Genomic DNA, 25478 nt, shown 5'->3' on the forward strand with positions numbered 1-25478 from the left:
TTACAGAAACGTAGAACTAGAGAAATACTATCAATATACAGCTTGGAATCAATGTAAAGAAGTATTCCTTTGCAGTAGAGCTGCTAATGTGGACATGAAACAAGCTGGTTTAACACCAGCTGAAAGCCTTGCTTGTAGAGCTCCTCTGGTTGAGCATTTGTCACGAAATGTGCCCATCGTAGCTCACACAGCACTGAAGCCATATAAATACTTGAGATCTGAAGAGAATCTGTATAAATGTGATCAACATGGAAGAAACTGTGATTTCCAGTCCTTTCAGAAACATTCAGGGACAAAGGCTGGAGAGAAACCCTGTGAATATGATCAATGTGGGAAATCCTACTCCGATCTTAGTGAAAGAACTCACCTTACAGACAAGGCCTTTGTATGTAAGAAAAATTTGAAAGCTTCCAGCACAGACAGTGATGTTCAGACCCAGGAAAGAAATCACAGTGGGAGGAAACCCTATGTCTGTAAACAATGTGGGAAAGCTTTCACCACACATAGATCTTGTGAAATACATGAAAGAACTCACACTGGGGAGAAACCCTATGTATGTATGCAGTGTGGGAAAGCATTCAGTACACGTAGTGCTTGTCAAATACACGAAAGAGTTCATACTGGGGAAAAACCCTATGTATGTAAGCAGTGTGGGAAAGCATTTAGTACACGTGGTGCTTGTCAAATACATGAAAGAAGACACACTGGGGAGAAACCTTATGTGTGTAAACAGTGTGGAGAAGCTTTCATCACACGTGGTACTTGTCAAAGACATGAAAGAGTTCACACTGGGGAGAAACCTTATGTATGTAAGCAATGTGGGAAAGCATTCAGTGCACGTAGTGCTTGTCAAATACATGAAAGGGTTCACACTGGGGAGAAACCCTATGTATGTAAGCAATGTGGGAAAGCTTTTGTCACACGTGGTGATTGTCAAATACATGAAAGAATTCACACTGGGGAGAAGCCATATATATGTAAACAATGTAGGAGAGCATTCAGCACACATAGTGCTTGTCAAAGACATGAAAGGACTCACACTGGGGAGAAATCTTATGTATGTAAGCAATGTGGGAAAGCTTTCATCACACGTGGTGAATGTCAAAGACATGAAAGAGTTCACACTGGGGAGAAACCCTATGAATGTAAGCATTGTGGGAAAGCTTTCATCACAAACAGTCATTGCCGAACTCATGAAAAAGTTCACACTGGGGATAAAGCCTATGAATGTAAGGAATGTGGGAAAGCTTTCATCACACGTGGTGAATGTCAGAGACATGAAAGAATTCACAGTGGGGAGAAACCCTATGAATGTAAACAGTGTGGGAAAGCTTTCCGTGTTCAAGGATATTGTCAAATACATGAAAGAGTTCACACTGGAGAGAAACCCTATGTATGTAAGCAATGTGGAAAAGGTTTCAGCAGAAGCAGTTGCTGGCAAACACATGAAAGAGCTCACACTGGGGAGAAGCCATACATATGTAAGCAATGTGGGAAAGCTTTGAGCACACGTAGTGCTCATCAAAGACATGAAAGAGCTCACACTGGGGAGAAACCCTATGTATGTAAGCAGTGTGGGAAAGGTTTGAGCACACGTGATGCTTATCAAAGACATGAAAGAGCTCACACTGGTGAGAAATCCTATGTATGTAAGCAATGTGGGAAAGCTTTTGTCACACGTGGTGAATGTCAAAGACATGAAAGAGTTCACACTGGGGAGAAACCCTACGTATGTAAGCAATGTGGGAAAGCTTTCAGCACAAACAGTCATTGTCAAATACATGAAAGAGTTCACACTGGGGAGAAACCCTATGTATGTAAGCAATGTGGGAAAGCTTTCAGCACACGTGGATATTGTCAAATACATGAAAGAGTTCACACTGGGGAGAAACCCTATGTATGTAAGCAATGTGGGAAAGCTTTCAGCACAAAGAGTCGTTGTCGAACACATGAAAAAGTTCACAGTGGGGAGAAACCCTATGTATGTAAGCAATGTGGGAAAGCTTTCTGCACACATAGTGCTTGTCAAAGACATGAAAGAGTTCACACTGGGGAGAAACCCTATGTATGTAAACAATGTGGGAAAGCTTTGAGCACACAAGATGCTCATAAAAGACATCAAAGAGCTCACACTGGGGAGAAGCCTTATGTATGTAAGCAATGTGGGAAAGCTTTCATCACACGTGGTGAGTGTCAAAGACATGAAAGAGTTCATACTGGGGAGAAACCCTATGTATGTAAGCAATGTGGGAAAGCTTTCAGAACAAACAGTCACTGTCAAACACATGAAAAAGTTCACACTGGTGATAAACCCTACATACATAAACAATGTGGGACAGCGTACATCACATGTGGATATTACCAGATAAATGAAAGGGTTCACACTCTGGAGAAACCCTATATATTTTAGCAATGTGTAAAAGTTTTCATCCCATGTGGTGAATGTCAAAGACGTGAAAGAATTCTCACTGGATATTGATGCTAAGTATGTGAGCAGTGTGCAGACTTTCAGCACATATGATTGTCCAATGAAAAATTCACTTGGGAGAAATCATAAGTATGTAAGTAATGTGGGATAGATGTCAGTCCACACACATTATGAACACATGAAGTCTCACGGGAGAACCTTTATATATGCGCACCTATTTTTAAAATCCTGTTGGAAATTCTCATGTGGTGGAGACTTTTAGAAGTAAATAATACAAAAGATGTCAATATTTCTTGACATTTTCCAGAAAATACAAATCTCAGCGATATCTAAAAGTACCTGCATTGTATGGTTTTTAGTAAATCACTTGAAGAGATCTAAATTATGTACCTGTGGGGTATAATATAAAAGTATTGAGTTGATATAATTTTCTATTTTTGAGTGGTTAATCCTTGGTGTCTTTTAACTGTATATGGTGAATTGAAAGCTACTTTTTACTTTCAAGTACAGTTAGCATCTATGTAGTTACTGTTTTGCCTTTAAAATTGGGATGTATAGGCTATTAAAATCCTTAAAGTTTTTTGTATCAGGGATCAAACTCAGGACCTTGTGCTTGCAAAGCAGGCATGGTACCACTGAGTGAAATCCCTGGCTAAAAACAAACTTAAATTATTTGTAGTTAATTGTTGGGATTTTACCACAACATTTGTTTTAAATTTTTGGTGCATACACTCCATATTTTGTGTTACAAAAATGTTTTTTAATTTGTTGCTATATTTTATATTAAGATATGCATTGTCAGATTTGTGAACATGTGTTTTTGACAAATTTGAGTTGTCACAAAACTTGAAAGTTAGCAAATGTTATGTTTTTATATTGTGACAAGATACCTGCTTATATCCCAACATCATATATCATGTACATAATGTTGCATGTTTTTCTTATTGGAGTCAACATTATCATTTACATAAATTTTTATATTTTCTTCCCAGAAGAATTTTACTTTTCATGTTTATATTGCAATGACTTTTAATTTGGTGTTAATTTTTCCACCACATGTACCAAAAATAAACTATACTGCTGAGTTTTTGATTGCCACAGACCAACAGGACCATAACTCTTCTCCAAAAGGATATCATATTAGTAATGTCTCCAGAAAGTGTAAATGATGCTATGATTTATCAGTAACAAGACTTTCAGAGGAATTTTTGTCAGCTGTTGAGGTGTTTTAGGGACAGTGGTTGCTATTGAATGTACAAGGCAAATGCCTTTATTGTATTCCTTGATGCTATGATGCCATTGTATCTTTGGTAATCATTGTTTTTACCTAATAAGCTGAACTAATGGCATGAAACAAAATGTAACTCATACGATGCATCTGTCAGTTTGGTAAAGAGTGAGTTTGCTAAATTATAATTCAGACTGTTTCACAATTTTTGAGATAAATTTATACAATACATTTCTCCTAAGAACCACTGTCTGATGTTTGATGTATGTGACAATTGCCTTCAACACACACTGGGCCAAGTTATCTGCGTGAGTCCCAGTTGGTCTCCTTTGACCTGTATTTTTTCTATCTTTTTAACATTGACCTAGTTTCTAAAATGTTTTATATAGTTTTCTTGAATACAAAAGCTACTCTTTCTGATGGGGTTACATTGTTTCAAACCTTTGGTATGAAAACACGAGTGAGCAATGCATTAAATATCTGTAATGCATGGGGTATAGCTTGCCCTAGCCTTAATTATGCTTAGACACATAAATTACTCACTAGTTATGTAGTGTCATCTAAAAGTATGTCTTTTGCATCTGAAATATCTGATATAATTCATGGAATATAGTACACTGCAGAGTACATGTGCACACTTCTGCTTCTTACCATCACCAGGAAGGTATGTACTGTGTATTGGTATTGCAGGTGGTGATAGAATATTGAAACTACAAAACATCCTGAGTGCGTTTACTTTGCCATTATTTTACCATGGAAAAAATCTTATTTTGTTTTTTTGGTTCTGGGGTTCAAACTGAGGACTTCGAGCCTGGCACAGTGTAGCTGAGCTAAATCGCTGGCCTTTTACCATGAAAAAAGTCTTGCTGGCCCTGCTGATGGATACTTGTAATCCCAGCAACTCAGGAGGCAGAAGTGGGAGGAAAAAAATTTCAGTCCAGCCTATTTAGTGACACCCTCTCTCAAAATACATTTGAAAGTTCTGCAGATGTAATCCAGTGCTTTAGTACTCCTAGATTTACTCCTCAGTATCAAAATTATTTTAATACTAAGAATTACACACTAGTCCTTTTCTCACTGACCACTTAGCAGTTTACCCCAAGCATCACTCAATGAGCACATTTGTTTATGTACAGACTGTCCTGAGCATCTTTCAGGCAGATTTCACTTTAACCAGCCGATACTGTATTAAATTTGATAAAATTATTTTTGTATTTAATATTATAAAAAATTAATGAAAAAATGCAATATTTGGCCATCCTGTATTTATATAATTGGACTGGTAAGTGCTTAATGTATAGTCTTAGCACCAGGATAGTCTGAGACAGGATTATCATGGCTTTAAAGCTAACTTTGGGGGCCACTTAGCTAGGTGCCTTAGCAAACTATGAAACAGTTGTCTTTATCTGCATTTGAAGTTTAAGGAAAGAAATTTAGTGAAGAACATAAACCTAGGGTAAGGTGAGAAAAAAAAAATCATGTTTTCAAATCATCATTTTGTTTCTCGGGAAATGTTCTTTTCATGAAAATATTTGTATAGCATATATTCCTGCCTTTGAGTAAAGTATAAGCAATAAAAGATGAATGAGCCAGGCAGTACACATTCTGAATGTAGAGACATAAAAACAAAGTATTCTCAATGCTATTGCTGGTGTTTTTGGTATAAAATAAGGTAGGATAACACAACAAACATAAAAAATTTTATAAAATTTGAAAACTTCTGCACAGACATGGATGCAAAAAAAAGCATGAAAAATAATCCACAATGAGTATTTTGCCTGATATTCCTCAGAGAACTAATATCTGAAAAAAATAGGCAAGTTAAATGAATAACACTTCTCAGACTACGTACAAATTGCTAATAAATACCTGAAAAAAAGTTGAGCATTTCTGTCCAATAGAGAAAGGCCAGTTGGAACATAAACTCATTCCAGAAAGATCACATCACCAAAAACGAAAAAATGTTTCATGAGGCTGCAGGGGAAAAGGAAACATTCAACATTGGTGGGATAAATAGTTCAGCTACTACAGAAGTCAGTGTATAGAGTATTCAGAAAACTAAAAGTAATGCATTCAGTGTAGTGCTTCCTTTTGTGAATGTCTTCCCCAAAGAATTAAAGACATCATGTTTCAGTGATCCATGCATATTCCTGTTTACAGCAGCAATACTCTTTTTCTATTGGACAGCAGGGGTGAGTCCTGCTCTGTCAGCCACCAGATACCAAGGATAAACAACAAGTACCCCTCAGTGTACTCTGCTAAAAATTATATGTGATATTTTATTATGAAATGAGCTGTATATTAGAATATTCTTCCTGACTACAGGTCAATATAAGCATGATAAGCATGTTAATGTTGCAAGGGGATCACTTACATTCATTAGATTTGGTATATTAAATGCATATTCAGTACATTTTTCAGCTTTTGTGTTGATCAAATATTTCCACTTTGTACCTCAAGGAACTGTAACCACTTCAAGTTTATTGAGGTGGAGATGTGCATAACACCAAGTTCATTATATTCTCTCCTGGTTCATTGTTGTTCGTGTACTGCAATGAAACATATGTATACATGTGTATATAAGAATTTCTTTTTTTACTTTCCTTATAACAGATTAAAAACTTTTTTAAGATTCTTAAAATTTCTTTGTATAATTGGAGGCTGAATACTCATATAACTCCCCAGGGTTAAACCTGGGGAAACACTGCTCAAATGAAGCTGGAAGCTTAAGAAGAAGAACCAACCACAATCAACCACAGCCCAAGAGGGAAGACTTTGAAGCCCCATAAAGACCACCTAATGAAGGTCCATGTTCAAAAACTGAACACTAATGACTACACCAAACATCACACCTGTTTAAGATAATTCAAGTATGCAGAAGCTTCTCTTTTCAACTTTGGGCTTATTTGTTTGTTTTGGTTTGGTTGGGGTGTTTGTTTGTTCCACTAATACCTAGTCCTCTTAGATGACACCGATTTTTCACATGACAGTTAACTCTCAGATCAATAGACTTCATATCAATTATTTTCTGGAGAAGGACACACACAGACATAGTTTTTATGGCATGTCTCCATCAGGTCATGCTGATGACATGATTAACAATCCAAAATCAAAAAAGCCCTAATAAAATTTGTATTAATACATGTCTGTAATGTTTAATGTTTACATTCATTGTCAGAAAGTTGCACATATATAAAACACATGTGAACTCTTTGTTTTACTTTCCCATCTCCTTTCTCCCACTTCCAGCATTTCTACATCTTGTTTTCCTTTGTAAAATATCTCTCATTTTCTAATTACTGATCTTTTATTTTTCTTATATAAGTAAAAGTTAGAATGCCTCCAATAGTAAAGTCAATCATCTATAAATAGCAACATCCTGAATATACAAGTGTGTAAGGATTTTAGCATCCTTCCTGTGTTTCTACAGAAAATCCACAAAATACGATTCCAGTGAAGAGTATCCCAAATGATAGGTATGAGGCCACATTATGACCCCAGAAATGGAGGGTAACAAGTGTGCAGCACAAGCAAGTCATGATCACAAGCCTATGAGATAAATGAATGAAAATTGGATCATCAGATTTACCTACCAAAAACTTTGATGCAGGGCTACCTGGGTTTTGAAGCACAAGCTTTGCTCCTGTGTCTCCAGTAGGTGTGTCCAGGCATGTGGCAGCATCTAATCATAGTCCCTCTTTATCCACATGTTAATTTTGCTACTTTAGGAGGGTCTGATAACATTAAAAAGTTCAATAAAAATGACAAGGTTCATATCATGTGCTATTCTCAATAGCATGATTAAATCTCATGCCACTATGATCCATCATTTATCTCAATTTATTGCATCATATAGCTGTTGTGTGCTGTCACATCATGACAAGGTGAGTACAATAACAACAGCACCATTCAGAGAAAGGGAGCACCTTCACAGGGCACTGATCAACCATGTTAACAAACATTTCAGTATTAAGTAATAGTATGAACCTTTACCTGCACATAATATATCAATTCAATTTTTCATAGGTATATATGAATATAAAATACTATATGTGTGTATATGTATGTGTTTTATTACTATCTACTGTTGAAAGCATACATTGGGCACATGAAATCATATCCTCATCAGATAAGGGGACATTAGTCTATTTTAAAAATTTTAGCACAGAGGTACACAATTCCTATCGGTCTGGTTTGTCACATCAGGAAAAAAAGAGTAAAGAGTTTTCTGGAAGAAACATATGACTGGCCAACTTGTCAAATGAAAAACAGCATGCCCATTGCCCAAGAACAACACTCTTCCACTCCCATGTCTAACTCACACACATCTTGAAAACTCTATCTTTGCCCCAGGGTAATACCTTGGTTTCACATGGAGTGTGGTTGAACTTCAGAAGGAATAAACCTGGAGCAGGTGTAAATTTGTGAAAGGAAAGTGCATTTCTGGGAAATTTAGGATTGACTCTAGGAAAGACTGAGTAGGTGGGTGGTAAATAAGGTGAGGTAAAGAGACAGATTCAAATGGCAAAGAGAACACAAACATCACCAGACAGCACCAGGAGACAAGCGTCACCTGGGACCGTAAGAGAATTACTGAGGCTCAAGGAACAGGGGAGAGTTTATGTTTGATAAGTGGTTTCCCAGACCAATTTAATTACATTTAAGTATTTATTTGTAGACTTGTTCATATTCTCAAAGATACTTTTTGTCCATTTTTAAATCCACATAAAGTGTCTTAACATTTCCCTTCTCTACCTTATCAGGTAACATAATATGAATCATGAATTGTTACAAAGACATGTTCTAAGATTTGGATTCAACATTCTTGTCTTAATCTATAAATGTTGTCGTGATGTAGATGAATCACATCTTCAAGATGAAGGCAAACTGGAGGCTACAGCGAAAGAGGAATCAATCTCCTTTGGAGCTTTCTCAGCAGCAGTCTTCCCATAGGTGGCCTCCAGCTGGAGAGAACACCAACAGAGTGAGTGTGAACAGTGCAAAGCTGGAGAGTGCTGAAGGCTAGAGACTCATATGCAGAAGCCATGCAGAAGGCAGAAGCCACAGCCATTGAGTGCCTAACTCCTTTCTGAGGTTGTAACCCTATGGGGATTTTCTTTTTTTTTAAATTTATATATTAATTGGTACATTTTAGGTATACAATATAGTTACATTTATCATTGAGTGTTTGTACCTGAACATGACGTATCTTAGTTCTTATTTTTTCCCCATTACCTATGCGCCCTTCACCCCCACCACCCTTCCCTATTTACTTAGATTTCATTTCCACTTTTTTTTTCTTTCTCATACTTTTTTCTTTCCTTTCTTCCCTTTCCCCTTCCCCTCCCACCACCCCTCCACCTTTGGACCTTTTCCTATTTCAAATTATCAATTATTCATTTTAATCATTTTCATCCTTATTTACACTTTCAGTTTCTCACACTAGAGGTACTATTCGGTATTTACACGTGTGTCCTATTTATTTCAGTTAAGAGTATGGCCTCAATATGCATCCATTTAGCTATAAATGACTCTCGTTTCTCATTCTTTATGGCTGAGTAGTACTCCATTTTATAAAAAAAACCCCACATCTTATTTATCCAGTTTCCAGTTGATGGGCACTTGGGTTGTTTCCAATCCTTAGCTATTCCAAATTGTGCCTCTATAAACACAGGTGCACATATATCACTGTAGTATCAGTCTTTTAATTCTTTGAGGAAGATACCTAGTAGGGGAATAGCTGGGTCAAATGGGACCTCTAGTCCTAGTTCTTTGAGGTATCTCCATACAGATTTCCATAGTGGTTGCACCAGTCTACTTTCCCACCAACAACGGAGCAGGGGTCCTTTCTCTCCACACCCCCACCAGCATTTGTTATTGGTTGATTTCTTGATAGCAGCCATTCTTTCTGGGGTGAGGTGCAATTTCAATGTTGTTTTCATCTGCATCTTTCGAATGACCAGTGATGTTGAACATTTTTTCATATATTTATTTGCTGTTTTTCTTTGTCTGAGAAATGTCTATTTATTTCGGATGCCCATTTTTGAACTCGTTCTTTGAATTTGGGGGCTCTGATTTTTTTTCAATTCTATATATATTCTAGGTAGTAGACCTTTGTCTGAGGTACAGCTGCTAAAAATTTCTTCCCATATTGTAGGTTGTCTCTTAGCTCTGTTGGTAGTTTCTCTTGCAGTGCAGAAGCTTTTTACTAAGTTGAATTCCCAGTTGTTGATTCTTTGTGCTAGTTCCCGTGCTACTGAAGTTTTGTTTGTAAAGTCTTTTCCTATGCCAGTGTCATTGAGAGTTCTACCTAACTTATCTCCCAGCAAGTTTACTGTGTCTGTCTTGATATTTAGCTCTTTAATCCACTTTGATCTTAGTTTAGTGCACAGTGATAGGTATGGGTCTAGTTTTAATCTTTGGCAGGTTGAAATCCAGTTTTTCCAACACCATTTATTGAACAGGCTATCTTTTCTCCAATGAGGGTGACTGGCTCCTTTGTCAAAGATGAGGTGGCTGAGTGTGTCTGGAGTTGATTCTGCATCTTCTAACCTATTCCACTGATCCTCAGGTCTGTTTCTTTGCCAGTACCATGCTGTTTTTATCACAGTAGCTTTGTAGTATAGTTTCAAGTTGGGGATTGTGATTCCTCCATCCATGTCTCTGTTGCCCAGAATTGGTTTTGCCATTCTAGGTTTCTTCTGCTTCCAAATAAATTTTTGGATTGTTTTCTCTAGTTCTGTGAAGTATATTGTTGGAATTTCAATCAGTATTGCATTAAATCTATATACTAGTTTTGGATGTATGGCCATTTTCACTATATTGATTCTTCCTAACCAGGAACAAGGGATATCTTTTCATTTTCTTATATCCTCTTCAATCTCCTTCTTCAGAGTGCTGTAGTTTTCAATGTAGAGGCCTTTTGCTTCCTTTGTTAGGCTGATTCCTAGATACTTCATTTTTTTAGATGTTATTGTAAAAGGAATTATTTCCAGAATTTCTCTCTCAATGGGTCTGCTATTTGCATATAAGAAGGCTATTGTCTTTTGAGTATTGACCTTATATCCAGCTACTCTACTGAATCTGTCAATTAGGTCTAGAAGGCTTTTGACTGAGTTTTTTGGGTCTTCTATGTTAAGTATCATATCATCAGCAAATAATGACTGTTTCACTTCTTCCTTTCCTATCTTTATTCCTTTTATTTCTTTCTCTTTTCTAATTGCTATGGCTAATGTTTCCAGAACAATGTTGAACCAGAATGGTGATAGTGGGCATCCTTGTCTTTTCCTGATTTTAGCATGAAAGTTTTCAGTTTTTGACCATTTAGTATGATGTTGGCTGTTGGTTTTTCATAGATAGTCTTAATCAGGTTGAGATAAAGACCTTCTTTTCCAATTTTCTGTAGCATTTTTATCATGAATGGGTGCTGGATTTTGTCAAATGCCTTTTCTGCATCTATTGAGATGATGATATGGTTTTTGTCCTTGACTCTGTTAATATAGTGTGTATTACATTTATTGATTTATGGATGTGGACCATCCTTGCATCCCTGGGATAAATCCGACTTGGTCAGGGTATATGATCTTCTTGATGACCCTCTGTATTCTGTTTGCCAGTATCTTATTGAGGATCTTTGCATCTATGTTCATTAGGGAGATTGGTCTGTAGTTCTCTTTTTGCATTGGGTCATTCCCTGGTTTTGGAATCAACGTTGCTTCCAGGAAAGAATTTGGAAGCCTTGCTTCCCATTCAATTTCCTTGATGAGCTTAAAGAGTAATGGTGATAGTTCTTCTCTAAACGTCTTGTAGAATTCAGCAGTGAACCCATCAGGACATGGGCTTGTCTTTGTTGGTAAATTTTTTATTACATTTTCAATTTCACTCATTGTTATTGGGGTGTTTAGAATTTGTATATCTTCTCCATTTAACTTTGGCAATTTGTATGTATCTAGGAATCTGCCCATTTCTTCTGTGTTTTCCATTTTATTAGAGTACAGGTTCTCAAAGTAGGTATTGGTGATCCTCTGAATTTCTGCTGGATCTGTTGTGACTTCACCTTTTTCATTCTTAATTGCATGGATTTGAGCCTTTTCTTTCCTTTTTTTGATAAGGTTGGCTAAAGGTTTATCGATTTTATTTATTCTTTCAAAAAACCAGCTCTTCGATTCATTATTTTTTTGTATCATTCTCTTAGTCTTCATTGCATTGATTTCCGCTTGGATCTTTATAATTTCCTTTCTTGTACGAGCTTTGGATTCATTATGCTCTTCTTTTTCTAGGAGCTTGGGGTTCTGCATTAGGTTATTTAACTGAGTTCTCTCTGTTGTCCTAATATGGGCATTCACTGCTATGAATTTCTCATGTAGAACTGCTTTCATTGTGTCCCAGAGATTCCTGTATGTTGTACTGGCATTATCATTTACTTGTAGAAACTGTCTAATTTCTTCAATTTCCTCTGTGACCCATTGGTTGCTCAGGAGAGTGTTATTCAATTTCCATGTGTTTGTGAGTATTCTGTGGTTTCTTAGGTTATTGATCTCCAATTTTATTGCATAATGGTCTGATAATGTACAGGGGATAACTTCAATTCTTTTACATTTACTTAGATTTGCCCTATGAGCTAGCATGTGATCTATTTTGGAGAATGGCCCATGTGCATCTGAAAAGAATGTGTATTCTGATTTTGTGGGGTGGAGCACTCTATAAACATCTCTTAAGTCCATTTGTTCAATAGCTTGGTTCAATTCTAGAATTTCATTGTTAATTTTTTTCCTAGATGATCTGTCTATTTGTGATAGAGGGGTGTTGAGGTCCCCCACTACAATTGTGCTAGTGCTTATTTGGGTTTTCATGTCCATTAATATTTGTTTTGTATAGTTGGGGGCATTTGTATTTAGTGCATAAATATGTAGGATTGTCATATCTTCCTCTTGGATTGTTCCCTTCACAAGGATGTAGTGACCATCTTTGTCTCTCTTAATTAATTTTGGTTTGAAATCTACTTTGTCTGCAAATGAGATTTCTACCCCTGCTTTTTTCTGGGATCCTGTCGCATAGAGAACTGTTTTCCATCCTTTTACTTTCAGTCTATGAATTTCCTTTTGAGTTAGGTGTGTTTCTTGTATACAGCATATTGCTGGGTTTTGCTTCTTAATCCATTCTGTCAGTCTATTTCTTTGGATTGGTGAATTGAGGCCATTAATTTTGACAGTTATAATTGAGAGATATTGACTCATTCTTGCCATGATGTTTTATTGTTGTTGGCTCTTTTCTTATTTTTCCCCCTTTCCGTTTGGTGCCTTACCTTGTGTGGTGTCTTCTCTCTGTTGGCCCTCATGGAGTTGTGACCTTCACTGTCTTTTTCTAGGATATTGTTTAGAATTGTTTGGAGTGCTGGTTTGGTGTTCATGAAATTTCTCAGGTGTTCTTTGTTGTGAAAGTATCTAATTTCCCCATTGATTTTGAAATGTAATTTTGCAGGATACAACAGTGTAGGTTGGAAGTTATTTTCTTTTAGGGCTTGAAATACTTCACTCCAGGCTCTCCTTGATTTCAGGGTTTGTGTTGAGAAATCTGCCATGATTCTGATGGGGTTTCCTTTGTAGGTGCCTGTAGAATTTTGTTCTTCTGTTCAGTTTCTGGGATCTTGACTATTATATGCCTAGGTGTAGATTTTTTTGTTCATGGCTGGGTGGAGTTCTATATGCCTCACTTATCTGTGTGTCCAATTCTCCACCTCTATCTGGGAAGTTTTCTACTATCACTTCTGTGAACAGTTTTTTTTATGTCAATTGTACTTTCTCCTGCTTTTTCGTGGACTCCTATCAGTCTTATGTTATTCTTCTTTGCATCATCTAGCAGCTGTTGGATTCATTTCTCATGGTCCCTTACTATCTTTAAGAAATCTCTGTTTTCTTGGTCCTTAAGTGAGATCCTGTCTTCTATATCTGATATTCTGTCTTCAGATTCTCTTATTCTGCTCTGCATGCTTTCAATGGAGTTTGTAATGTCCTGAATATCTGTTTGAATCTGTTTCATGGATTCCATTTTTTTCTTATGTTGGGTGATCATGGTGTCCATTTCTTTCATATGCTAGGCATTCATGGCTTCCAGCATGTTTCTGATCTCATCTATTTTCTTGTCTGTTTCTACTCTAGAGCCTCTAATCATGTCTCTCACTCCATTCACCATATCTGTATTTATCTGGGAGATTATTTCTGCTTTGAATTTTTCTAGAGCCTCATGTATCTGCGTTGTTACTTCCTGTGCTATCAGTTCAGGGTGTCCAGGTGGTTGATTATCTGACTTTTCCACCTCATTTCCCCCAGAATTTCCTTTTCGTGGGGTGGAAGCCTGCATTTGTGCCTTGCTTAAATGTCTTCTCATTTTTGTTTTTGGTACTGTCTTTGGTTTAATTCCTGGGTTGATATTTCAAAATTGCTTAATGCAGGTATCTTTGTTGCTCGTGTTTAAAACCCTTGTGGAATGATTGCTTTTCAGAGGTGTCTTCCAGATATAGCTTGAGTTTAGGTTTGGAGGCTCTAATGACTCAGGCTATTTTATTTTCCTTATACCAGGAAGGAAAACTGATTAGATCAACCACACATGTTAGGCCAAATGTTACAATCAGCAATACCATAGCATCAAGCACAGCTTAGAAAATGACAATTTGTGGTAGTTATTAATCTATTACATTTAACTGTGTGAAGTATAATCCCCTGTGCCTCTTTAGTGAGGGACCAGGTAGCAGAAGAGCCATAAGGTGGGGGTATTGGGGAGAGGGAGATGGAATTGGGCCTTGCAGGTGCCCACAGGGCTAAGCAGAGCACTCGATGAAGGCGGGGCTCCTAGCTGCTCCCAGGACCTCACCGTGCCATGGACAGGAACTGGAACCCCTATGGGGATTTTTCTTGAAAATTTATATACATCGTTTTGGTTTTGGCATTCATAGATTTAATGATGTCAGTCTATAATTTGTATAGCATGTTTGTGGTCAAGCTCAGAGATAGATTCCTTTATGTAGTTTCTAGGAGGAAGGGGTGATGAATTTGACACTTTCAGGGAGAACTTTAATTTGACTCCAGGTAAGGGTATTCCTCTAGTAAATATTAGGGTGGCAAATTTTGCATTTTCAGACTGATAAAAGGAGCAGCCAGCTATGATCAGCTTTCAGAGTTCATATTTTTACTTGTCACCAGGATCTGGTTCACCATGGCACACCATTTCTGCAGTCAATCTTGCCCTCTACATTGGGAACATGTTTAACTGTCTGAATGTGGATGTTTCTTTTGATCTTGGATGAAGCAGGTGGGTTTTCTTCACTCTTGATTGTTCTGTAGAGTCTTGCTAATGAATAAGTATAGTATATGTGTTATTTAATAATCATATTCCCTTGTTTTTGTTTTCTGTTTTGTGGTAAAATGTGTCAAACAGTACATAGTACCCTTAACCTTTTAATTATTGACAATGCATGTGTATATAAATATATAAAAATTATTTTTGAGAGAGGGTCTCACTATGTAGTTTAGGCTGGCCTGAAACTCACAGCTATGCTCCTGCCTTCACCTCCTAAATGGTGGGATTACAGGCATGCATCACCATGCTTGGCTATAAAATTTTAAATATATATTATATATACATATATAATTTTTAATAACATGTGAGTGGGTCTTAGTTAGACTCTGGTATAAAACATGAGAAGGCATTCATCAGTGAGGGAAATTGAAGCAAGATGCTTTTTCAGCCATGGGTGGGGGAAGAGTTTTTCAGTAGTTCCTCAGGCCCAATGCTTCCACCGAGGGAATTTTTTTTTTTAAATATTACTTTAATGTATAATTTAAGCTAAGAAATTTAACTTGGCCAAGTTAAGAAAGGAATCTTACCTTAAAACATATTAATAACATAACTACATATTTATTAAACCAAATATAGTACCTATTTTGTAAGTCTAAAAAAGCCAAGAATGCCTGAATTTATATTTAGTAACGGATGATTTAGGTGTTGTTATGCACAATATATAAGCATTAGACCTTTATATATTTTCTTATTTAATTATTTTAACAATTACTTGAGATGACTCCTGAGAAAGTATAGCACAGTAAATATTATATACATATACATATATATCTTAATCAATGAAAATATCTTATTGTCCACAGAAAATAATGGATGTTACATTCACATAAATAATTTTTAAGATAAATGTCTTAACAACCTGGACGGAAACATAACACCCACTTTAGAGACATTTTTTCTCACATTAATCAATTTAAATTAGCTCACTGTTAAGCCATGTGATAAAAAAATTTGGGCTAATAAGTGAGTGTTCTTTTTTTTTTTTTTTTTTTTTTGACTCAATACAGAATGGAAAGTGGGTGGAGGAGACCTGTGAAATTACAGGCATTTGAACAGAAGAGTTGCTTTCAAAACCATGTTCTCCAAGATCTTACTGAACAAGGGTCTCTTCTTGCTCGTGGTTTAAGTATTCCGGTACTAGGAAATCACTGCTCTGGAAGTAGTTTGCTAGCTCTGATGCTTCATGGTTCAGACCCCTCAGGTGCACGATTAAATTTTCGGACTTTGTGAACATGGCGCGACATGTTTTGCACTCATAAATCCGTGACTTGTGGATAATGTGCCGGGAAACCCCAATAAGGTGTTTATATTCCTCCAAGAAAGTGAAAGTGCCACTACATACACATCTGGCACCGGAAACAACGTTTACCTTCATGCTTTAGGTGGTGCGTCTTCAGCGAGTAAGCCCTCGCAGCGGTTACACTGAAATGGTTTCATTCTCGAGTGGATGAGCATATAGTGTTTTAGGTTCTGAATACCGGTGAATCGCATCCCACGGGTTGGACACTGAAAAGGTCTGTCTGGACCATTTGGACTTGGTCGTTCCGCACTGTGGTCGTCGTCATCGCATGAGCATTAGTGCTGGAAGTGCTTTGAAGGGTAGGCAACCCCAGGGTAACATCTTCCTCTACTGAGCCTGCGGGCGGGCGGCGGCGACGGCTGCAGCCCTGGAAGGGGGCGGAGCGCGCGGCAGCTCCCTCTCCTCCCCCGGGAGCGCGGGACCCTATCTTGGCCGCCGCGCCTAGGCCGGTGGGCAGCCTGAGGCTAGGACACGGCGGGAGATCGTGGCGGCGGAGGCGGGACAGGCCTGGGGGGAGGCGCGAGGGGGCTCGGGGAGCCGCGCGCGGAGGCCGCTGGGGGCCATTGGCCGAGGGCGGGAAGTGGTTTGGGGAGCGCGATCACCGCTCGAGTTTTCCCGGCGGGTTGAGAGGGAGCCACCAGGGCTCTGCTCACTCAGTGTTCTCTTTTGTATAAGCTAATTTAAATAGAAATTTTAGAGGATAACATATACCTGAGAGTAAACACACAGAAACACACATATTAACCTTAATCATACATAACTTCAACATGCCAAACTGTTAGGTTACATTAAGTTTATTTGCAAACTCACTTAATCCTATAATTTTAAGTGAGTTTGGTTACAGAGTTTTGCATAACTTTTTCTTTTTATGAAAAGCCCTAACAGAATCGAAAGTCTGCAAGGACAAAAAAATGAAAATAAATAGAAAATAATGAACTCAAAATTTTTCTAGAAGCAGCTGCAGGTACTTTACTTTAACCAATTATTAAAAACTAACTGACAGGCAGATGGACAAAACATAGAAAACAAAAAAGAAGTACATTAAATCAAAGTGGGCTCTTAGATATATTGGCCATGCTGAATTACCTTTCTTTTCTTACCTTAAAGATTATACCAACAGGCTCAAAACACTCGTCAAATCAACCAGACAAGGGAAGAAATAAAAGGGATATGATTAGGAAAGAAAGAATTCAATCAATCCTTATTCACAGATGGCATGTTCCCTTACATAGAAGACTGTAAAAACCACACCAATGTACTTTTAGAGCTAGTGAACCAATACAGCAAGGGGCAAAATGGAAAAATTAACACGAATAAATCAATAGTGTTCTCAAACACAAATCATGAAGCCACTAGGAAGGATTTTTTTTTGGTACCGGGAATCAAATCAGGACCTTTGGCTTGAGAGGCAGCGCGGTGCCAGAGCTAAATCTCCAGCCCATACGAAGGAAATTATTACAACAATTCCACTTAGGCTAGCTTTAAAAAATTAAATGCTTATGTGTTAACATAAATAAGGAAGTCAAAGAAATCTGTAACAAATACTAGAGTATTCTGAAAAAAGATGAAAAGGACAGTAGAATGTAAAAAGTCATTCCCTCTTCTTTCTTAGGCTCAAAAACTGTCATCAAAATTGCCATATTACCAAAAATGATATATAGACTTAATATAATTTCTATCAAAATACCAAAGCAGCATTCTCCACAAAACTGGAAAAGGAATCCTAAAATTTACATAGAACCAGAAGGATTCTAGAATATGGAAAGCAATCTTGAACAAAAACACAAAAGCAGATGGCATTGCAATCCCAGATTTCATTATACTTCAAACCTCCAATAATAAAAACAGCTTGGTTCTGGCATAAAAACAAACATGTTAACCAATGGAAAAGAATTGAAGATGCAGAGACTATTCCATGCACCTTTAGGCAACTGATTTTTAAAAAAAAATTTAAATTTTTTAATTCATTAAGTTTATTGGTATGCATCTGATTTTTTTTACAGATGGGCCAACAACTAATGCTGGAGAAAAGGTACCCTCTTAATAGATGGTGGTGGGAAAAGTGGTTATTCATTATATTTGAAGAAAAATAAATCTAGACCCATATTTCTCACCTTGCACTAAAATTAAAATAAGTGAAAAACCTAGATACAAAGATAGAAACACAGAATATGTAGGAAAATAAATTTGGTGAAACACTTTAAGGCATAAGTAAGAATCTAATATAACAATAGAATCTATTATGGTTTATATTTGGATGTTCCCCAGAGCCACATTCTCTCAGAGGTTATGCTTTTGGAAAACTATTGGATCTTCAGGTCACCAGAGAAGACTTGATATTGGGAGATGGAACCTGGTTGACAGTGGCAGGTCCTTGGGAGCATAACCTGAAAGGGTGCATCTCCCTTCTTGTTTCCTCCTTTCTCTCTTCTACTGGCTGCCATGACATGAGCAGGTTTCCTCCACCCAGGCTCCTCTATTATGCTTTCCATTGTTTCATCTTTGTGAATAAGACTGCAAAGCATGGACTGAAATATGGAACTGGGATCCAAAATAAAACTCTCATCTTTAAATTGTGGATGCTAGCTATGGTTTTTCACCAAAAAAAGAAAAAAAAAGGCTCAGACAGATTTTGATACTAGAAGACAAGGTTTGTTTCTGTGAATAAACCTAACCATATAGTTCTGAAGCTTTAGGAACTAGTTTATAGGAGGAGATTGGAAAGGTTTGGACATTCTAGCTAGATGGTTTTAAACCAAAGGTAATGTGGGATCTGGTCAAAAATTAGATGAAAGGAAGGCTGACAGAAATATAGACTATTGTCTAAGACAATACCTTTTTTGTGTGTGTGTGGTACCAGGGATTTTTTTTATGGACCTTGCACTTTCAAGGCAGATGCAGTGCCACTGAATTAAATCCCTGCCCCCACAGTACCTTTTTGAATGTACCTGATCTCAAAAGCTAAGCAGGGTCAGACCTGGTTAGTACTTGGACAAGAGAAATGTAAAGATCAGGTTCAGTAGGTTTCAATTTGATAGAAGAACTGCATGAAGGTTGGTCTAGAGACCATGTGTATTAAGCTCCTGCTGAAAATTTGCCTACATTTTGCTAATGTTCTGAGACTTTGTGGAGACTGTCTTTAAGGGTGGCGGACTACTGTCATAGTGGAATTTCAAAGAAGACCAATATTCACATTGCAATATGGGTACTTCTTGCCAATTTTAATCAGTTTATACTGAATATCAGCAGATGCCCATTTCAGTTTACCCCAAAAATGAAGCCCCTATAAAGTTGGAGCAAAGAGCTTGTTTGCTAGTAAGACTACCATTAAAAAGAAAGCGAGTACAACCTTGGATCAAGAAGAGAAAGATTGGAAGAATCACCAAGAATCCTCCCTTTTCTGGTTCAGGGATGAAAAGCTGTAAAGCTTTCATTCAAAACAAGAGTCTCAGGGGCCAAGGATTTAGCTCAGTGGTTTCGCTGCCTGCTGTGCAAGCGTAAGGACCTGAGTTTGATCCCCAGTACCAAAAACAAACAGACAAACAAACAAACAAACAAACACAAGTCTCAGGAAATCCAGCTTATTCAGAGAAAAATAGAAAATAATTTTTCACAGGTTAGCCATCCAAGTATTCAGCGGTCTCTGCAGCCATGAGCCGTGGATTCCCTGATACTGCTTGAGCTGTCTGTCAGTGGACCTTGGAATCATCCATGTTATGCTGGTTTATAGGGATGTAGAAAGAAAGAGTTGTGGGTTCAATAAAGCTTCCAACCAGATTTCAGAAGATCTGGAAGGCCAAGCAGTGTGCCCCTGAAAGGAGACAAGTGCAGTGAAGACTCTAGGCAGTTGTAGAGGCCAGGAATATGGAGTGTCTGTTGAGAAAGCCTGCAGGCAATGAGCAGAACCTGCTCAACTTAGAGGTGATGGGTCTGTGATGGGTCTGATAGGGAGTGCCATAGTGTGGCCCTCAAAGCTATATGGAGATTGCATCTTGCATAACACACCTGAGGTGCTAGACATGGGGCTATGGGGTTTAATGTTTTCCCTGTTGGGTTTTATTTTTGGCCATTGGTTTCTAGCCTCCAGTTCCTCTCTTTAGGAATGAAAATGTTTACCTTGTGCCACTGTATGTTAGCAGTGTTCAGCTTTCTTTTTTATTTTTATAGTGGCTCACAGCAATGAGTTTGTTTTCAATATCATAGGAGACTGTGGACTTGAACTTTTCAAAAATTCTGGAACCGTTAATATAGATAATTTTGCATAAGGAGATCTCCATAAGTCTTTTGGGGTCCAGGGCAGAATGTTATAGTTTATGCCTCAATGACCCCCAAGGAGGCTCATGAACTCTTAGGTGGGGATTTTAAAAGAGGATTGGACCTTAGAGGTGATAGAGCTGTTAGGAAATGGGGCCCGGTCCGGGGAGACAGGCCGCTGAAACATGACCTAGAAGAGCGTATCTCCCTCCTCAGAGCCTCCTTTCTCTCTTTGTGCTTCTGGGCCACCACCATTGTGAACAGCTTTCCTCTTTTCAGGCTCCTGTACCATGCTATTTCTGTGTTTAAGACTGCTGAACATGACCTGAAACTTCTGAATTGTGAGTAAAAATAAACTATCCTTTTAAAAAGTTGATGTTATTAGGTATTGTGATGCAGTGACCAAGAAAGTGACTAAGACTGAATGCTAATTGCACACACAATAATACCAGACATCAACAAATATATGTATATCAAATTAAAAATCTTTGGCACAGGAAAGAACAATAAACGGTGTGAAGAGATAACCTACAGAATGAGATTTTTTTTTCAGCTACTCCTCAGATGGAATATCATATAGAACATATACAGAATGCCAAAAGTTGGACCTCTCCTAAAATAAATGACTCAGACATTAAATGGACAGTGAAATGAAATTTCACAAAAAAAAACATGGCCAATAAGTAAATGAAAAAATATTCTGCATCTTTGTCCCTTAGAGAATCAAATAAAAGTAATACTGAGCTTCCATCTTATTCCAGTAAGAATGACTTTATTATTTTTTTTTTGGTGGTGGTTCCAGGGATCAAACTCAGGACCTTGTGCTTGTGAGGCAGATGAGATGCCACTGAGCTAAATCTCCAGCCCAGAATGACTATCTTTTATGACTCAAAATCAATAAATTCTGTTGAGGTTGTGGGGGAATATAACCCTTCTACATGGTTGCTGGAAATATAAAATAGTACAGCCACTAGGGAAATCAGTGTGAAAACTCTTCAAAAAACTGAATGAAAATTTCATTTGTCCTAGCTATGCCTTTTTTGAGTGTCTTCCTGAAAGATGTAAAGACATCATATTACAGTGATGCATGTGCACCCATTGTTATAGTAGGACAGTTTATAATAGGTAAATCAGGAAAGTGACCTAAATGGTTATCAATAGATGGAAAAAGAAAACATGTTACATATTGACAATGGATTACTACTCAGCCATAAGGAATAGTTACAAGTGATTTGTAGGAAAATGGGTTGATCCTAAGATCGTAATGCTAAGTGAAATAAATTAGACAAAGAAGGTTAGATATCACATTTTTCACTTATATGAGAAACTCAAGCATAAATGATTTAAAGAGTTAAATAAAAGAGAGATAATAGGAAGCAGAGATGTAGACATTGAGTGGATGGGAGAGGAAACTAGGAAAGAGGGGAGAAAGGGAAGAAGAGGCAAGTGGCAGTAAATGTAAAGATGCCATCTATATATATATTAATTTCCCAAGATAAATATAACTATCACATATTTTCATTACAATAATAAAAAATTTAAAAATAATGTCATTAGCAACAAAATCTATGAGTGAAATATATAAAATAATAAAAGTCAATAGTATATATACCTCTAAAGTTACAAAACAGCACTTAGAAAACTAATAATATAATAACATATAATGTGAGATAAACCATGTTGTCAGATGAAAAGACTGAGTATTCGGAAAATGTTAATATTGTCCAAATTGATCTACTGAATCAAAATTCTAACACATTTTGTAGTGGAATTTCAACTTATTAGAGGGTAAGAGCAGGCACACTACATAATATTTAGAATTATTGGTCATCTCTAGATTGTGAAATTTGTAAATGATCTTGGTAATGGTAATATTCAGCAAGTATTTTCCTTTAAATAAATTTACTCATGTCATAATTTAAAGAGGTATAATTTATTGAGAAATATAGCTGGGGTTTTTTTTCTCCCAAACTCATATATTAAAGCCTAATTCCTTGTTGGGTGTGGTGGCAACATGCCTGTGATCCTAGCACTCAGGAGGAGGAGGATCAACCCAAGTTTGAGGACAGCCTGAGCTACATAGTGAGTAAAAGGCCAACATGAAGTGCATAGTGAGACCCTGTCTAAAAAACCCATAATCCCTAAAGGCAGTGGCAGTAAGAGATGGGGGCTTTGGCTCTTTCCTTGTTAGGGAGATTAGTGGTCTTATGAAGTAGGCTGGAGAGTGAGATTTTCTTGTCTTGCCATGTAAGTAAAGAGCAAGAAGACATCATGCATGTAGAATCATCCCTCTCTGGACAGAAAGTTATTTTGACAGTAGTTATATCATTTTCTACAACTGAAAAATACTATTTAGGTCATGTTTTTCACAGGGTGCTGTCCGACCTCTTCAGTGAGAGTAAGCAAAACCATACTTGTTTTGCTTTTTAGCCTTAGATGTTCTTGAAAACATTTTGTCTCACAATCAACCCAAAGCCTTATAGCCTTAATTTGTTTGGGCTGCTGCAATACACTATTATTTGTGGATATTTTAAATCAGTAGGTAGACTTTTAGCAACATCCTGCTCATCTCCATCACCTTCTATCTTATCATTTCCTTATTGTTAATTTCCCACCCAAATACAGTTATTTGTTGTAAGCTACTAAGCGTGGGGTCATTTTTTGACACAGCAATAGATAATTTGTATGTTTTGTCAGGCCTCAGGGTCTAGTGCTATGCTCATTCTTTCTTCCTTTCCCCTCCTCACACATTGTCTTCATCCCCACCATTCCAAACTCTTTTCTGAGCAAATTATTTTCTGCCTCTGCATCTCTGGACCATATGTCTTCCTCAGTACACTGCTTCTGGACTTGTGCAAGGCTTGCTTATTTGTGTTTCTGTTTCAAACAGAAATGTCATTGAAGCCCATTTATACCTGCATAGCTAGGGGCTCCCCAACCTCTCCCTCAGAGCATTCTGTGTTATGGCACTGTATCTTCTATTCTTCTATTTCATGTGTATTTATTTTTGTGTTATTATTTCTGTTCAGACTATGAATTCTTGGAGAGCAGGGGCGACATTAGTCATTTTTAGCACATTCCTTACGAACAGGATCTCAGAACCCACTAACCAGCTGTGAGGGGATCATATTGTAAAGAGGCACACTAACAATGAAAGACTTTTGGTTTCTAGGAAATGCAGAGTTAGAAAATGACTTCTTGGTGTGTGCCTGTCACCCACTCATGGTCTCTAGCTTAGTGATTCTTCTCTCTCTCTTTTTCCAGTTGCTACTGCAGGATACATGGCCAAGGACTACATTTTGGAGTTCCAAGTTTTGCTCTGGACTGGAAAAAAATAGAAAGCAAAATATATACTTTTGTTATAGTTGTAAGGCAAAATGAAGCCCAATGTGGTTACACTATAGCTTAGGCTATGGGGTGTGATATCTTGGGGGCTGTGAGTCCTGAGTCAGCAGGACTCCAGTGCAGGTGCATCTCACTATCTCAGTGTAAATAACTTATATAACCAAGGTTGATTCTAGCACATAACCATTGTTGTGTATTTTACTGTAAACCTAGATTGCATGTGGGTTGGGCAGCTGAGGACTGTGGTGAGTTTGCAGGGGCTGGGAGCTGCAAGGGTGGCTGGACAGATAAGGAGGCAGCTGGGCAGCTGAGGACTGCTGTGAGGGTGTGCAGCTAAATGGAGAGATGGACTGCAGCTGAGCTGCTTAGCAGCTAAATAAAGTCAAGTGAAACACATCACTTTGTGTCTCTTTTTCAGGCTTCCTGAATCTCGAGCAAACCTCCCCAGTCTGAACTGGTGAGAGGACGGTGGCTGTAGTTAGCAGGATACATCACAGCCTCATCCAAGGCAGAAACCAGTAAAAAGGGACAGATCAGTAGAGAATTGAAAGAAGAGATACACTCTGCTCATACCCTTTGTCCAAATGCATGCATGGTGATGAGATAATAGAGCTCATCAACACAGACAGCTCAGGGAATTGAACTGCTTTTATGCAGGAAGGTCCATCTTGTGGTGAAACTGAAAATGAAGCAGCAAGCCGTGACCCAATGAGACCATGAAGGTAAACAAGAGTAGCAAATGACAGAGCCCATTTGCAAGACTTTGAGGTTAAGCATGAAGCCCATGCCAGAGCTGCAAGCAAAATGTAAATTCTGGTCTGAATCAGAGTAGGAGACAGTCCTGGGGCCCAGGCTGGTGTCACTATAAGGGAAGAAACCCATCAGGTCAGAGTCCATGTAATCATAGGTTGGCTTATGGTAGTAGCACAGATGGTCTGGAGAGACTCCAAGGAACAGGTAGAGACCTTGAGTGGATGACAGGCATGCACAAAACTGGTGCAAATTGTATGGGACCTGAACATAGGACAATCATTTCTTGGCAGCTGCCATAACACTAATTAGCCAATAAGGGCTGGGAAGAGCTCAACCAAGGCTGCTGGGGCAGCTGGCATTTGCAGTCATCTGGAGGCAAATCTAGAGGTGAGAACAAGCCCAAGGGTGGGCAGAAGAGGCAGCTGTGGAGTAGTCATGGGAAATGCTGAAGGGGACAGAAAAGGAGCAAGGAATTCAGGCCATAAGGAGTCAAGACAGCAAAAAGACTGAGCAAAAGGTGCCAAAATGAGTGACTACAACCATGTGTGGATCAACCTCCTCATGGCAGGTGTAAACCTGATATGCTGTTAACACTTTGAAGATAACTGCAGCCTGAACAGCATTTTCAGTAAATGAAGGTTTCAGTGGAAGCAGATGGTCCAGACCTAGGTCATAAACTTGCAGGACTTCATGGCATCTGTGAATGATGCCAAGCAGGCATTTAATTTTGACTATGGACAGGGTCAAGGTGCTTGATTAGGGGGAAATCTGGAGGACCTGAAGCATAGTGTTGCATTTGCTAGTCATTGGTCCCA

The 25478-nt window shown here is 38.0% G+C and overlaps 1 pseudogene across 1 annotated transcript; it reads left to right on the forward strand.

The window, feature by feature from the left end:
• Positions 1-1193: 1193 nt before the first annotated feature.
• On the forward strand, positions 1194-24306 carry LOC147821225 (uncharacterized; annotated as a pseudogene). The gene is made up of 4 exons (XR_015447382.1): positions 1194-6526; positions 8515-8750; positions 14855-14963; positions 16019-24306. The product of XR_015447382.1 is annotated as an uncharacterized LOC147821225 (transcript).
• Positions 24307-25478: the final 1172 nt, after the last annotated feature.

Source organism: Heterocephalus glaber, unplaced genomic scaffold (genome assembly GCF_053883595.1).
Source record: "Heterocephalus glaber isolate CG9 unplaced genomic scaffold, H.glaber_assembly_v1.0 deba00001757, whole genome shotgun sequence".
Lineage (NCBI taxonomy): Eukaryota > Metazoa > Chordata > Mammalia > Rodentia > Bathyergidae > Heterocephalus > Heterocephalus glaber.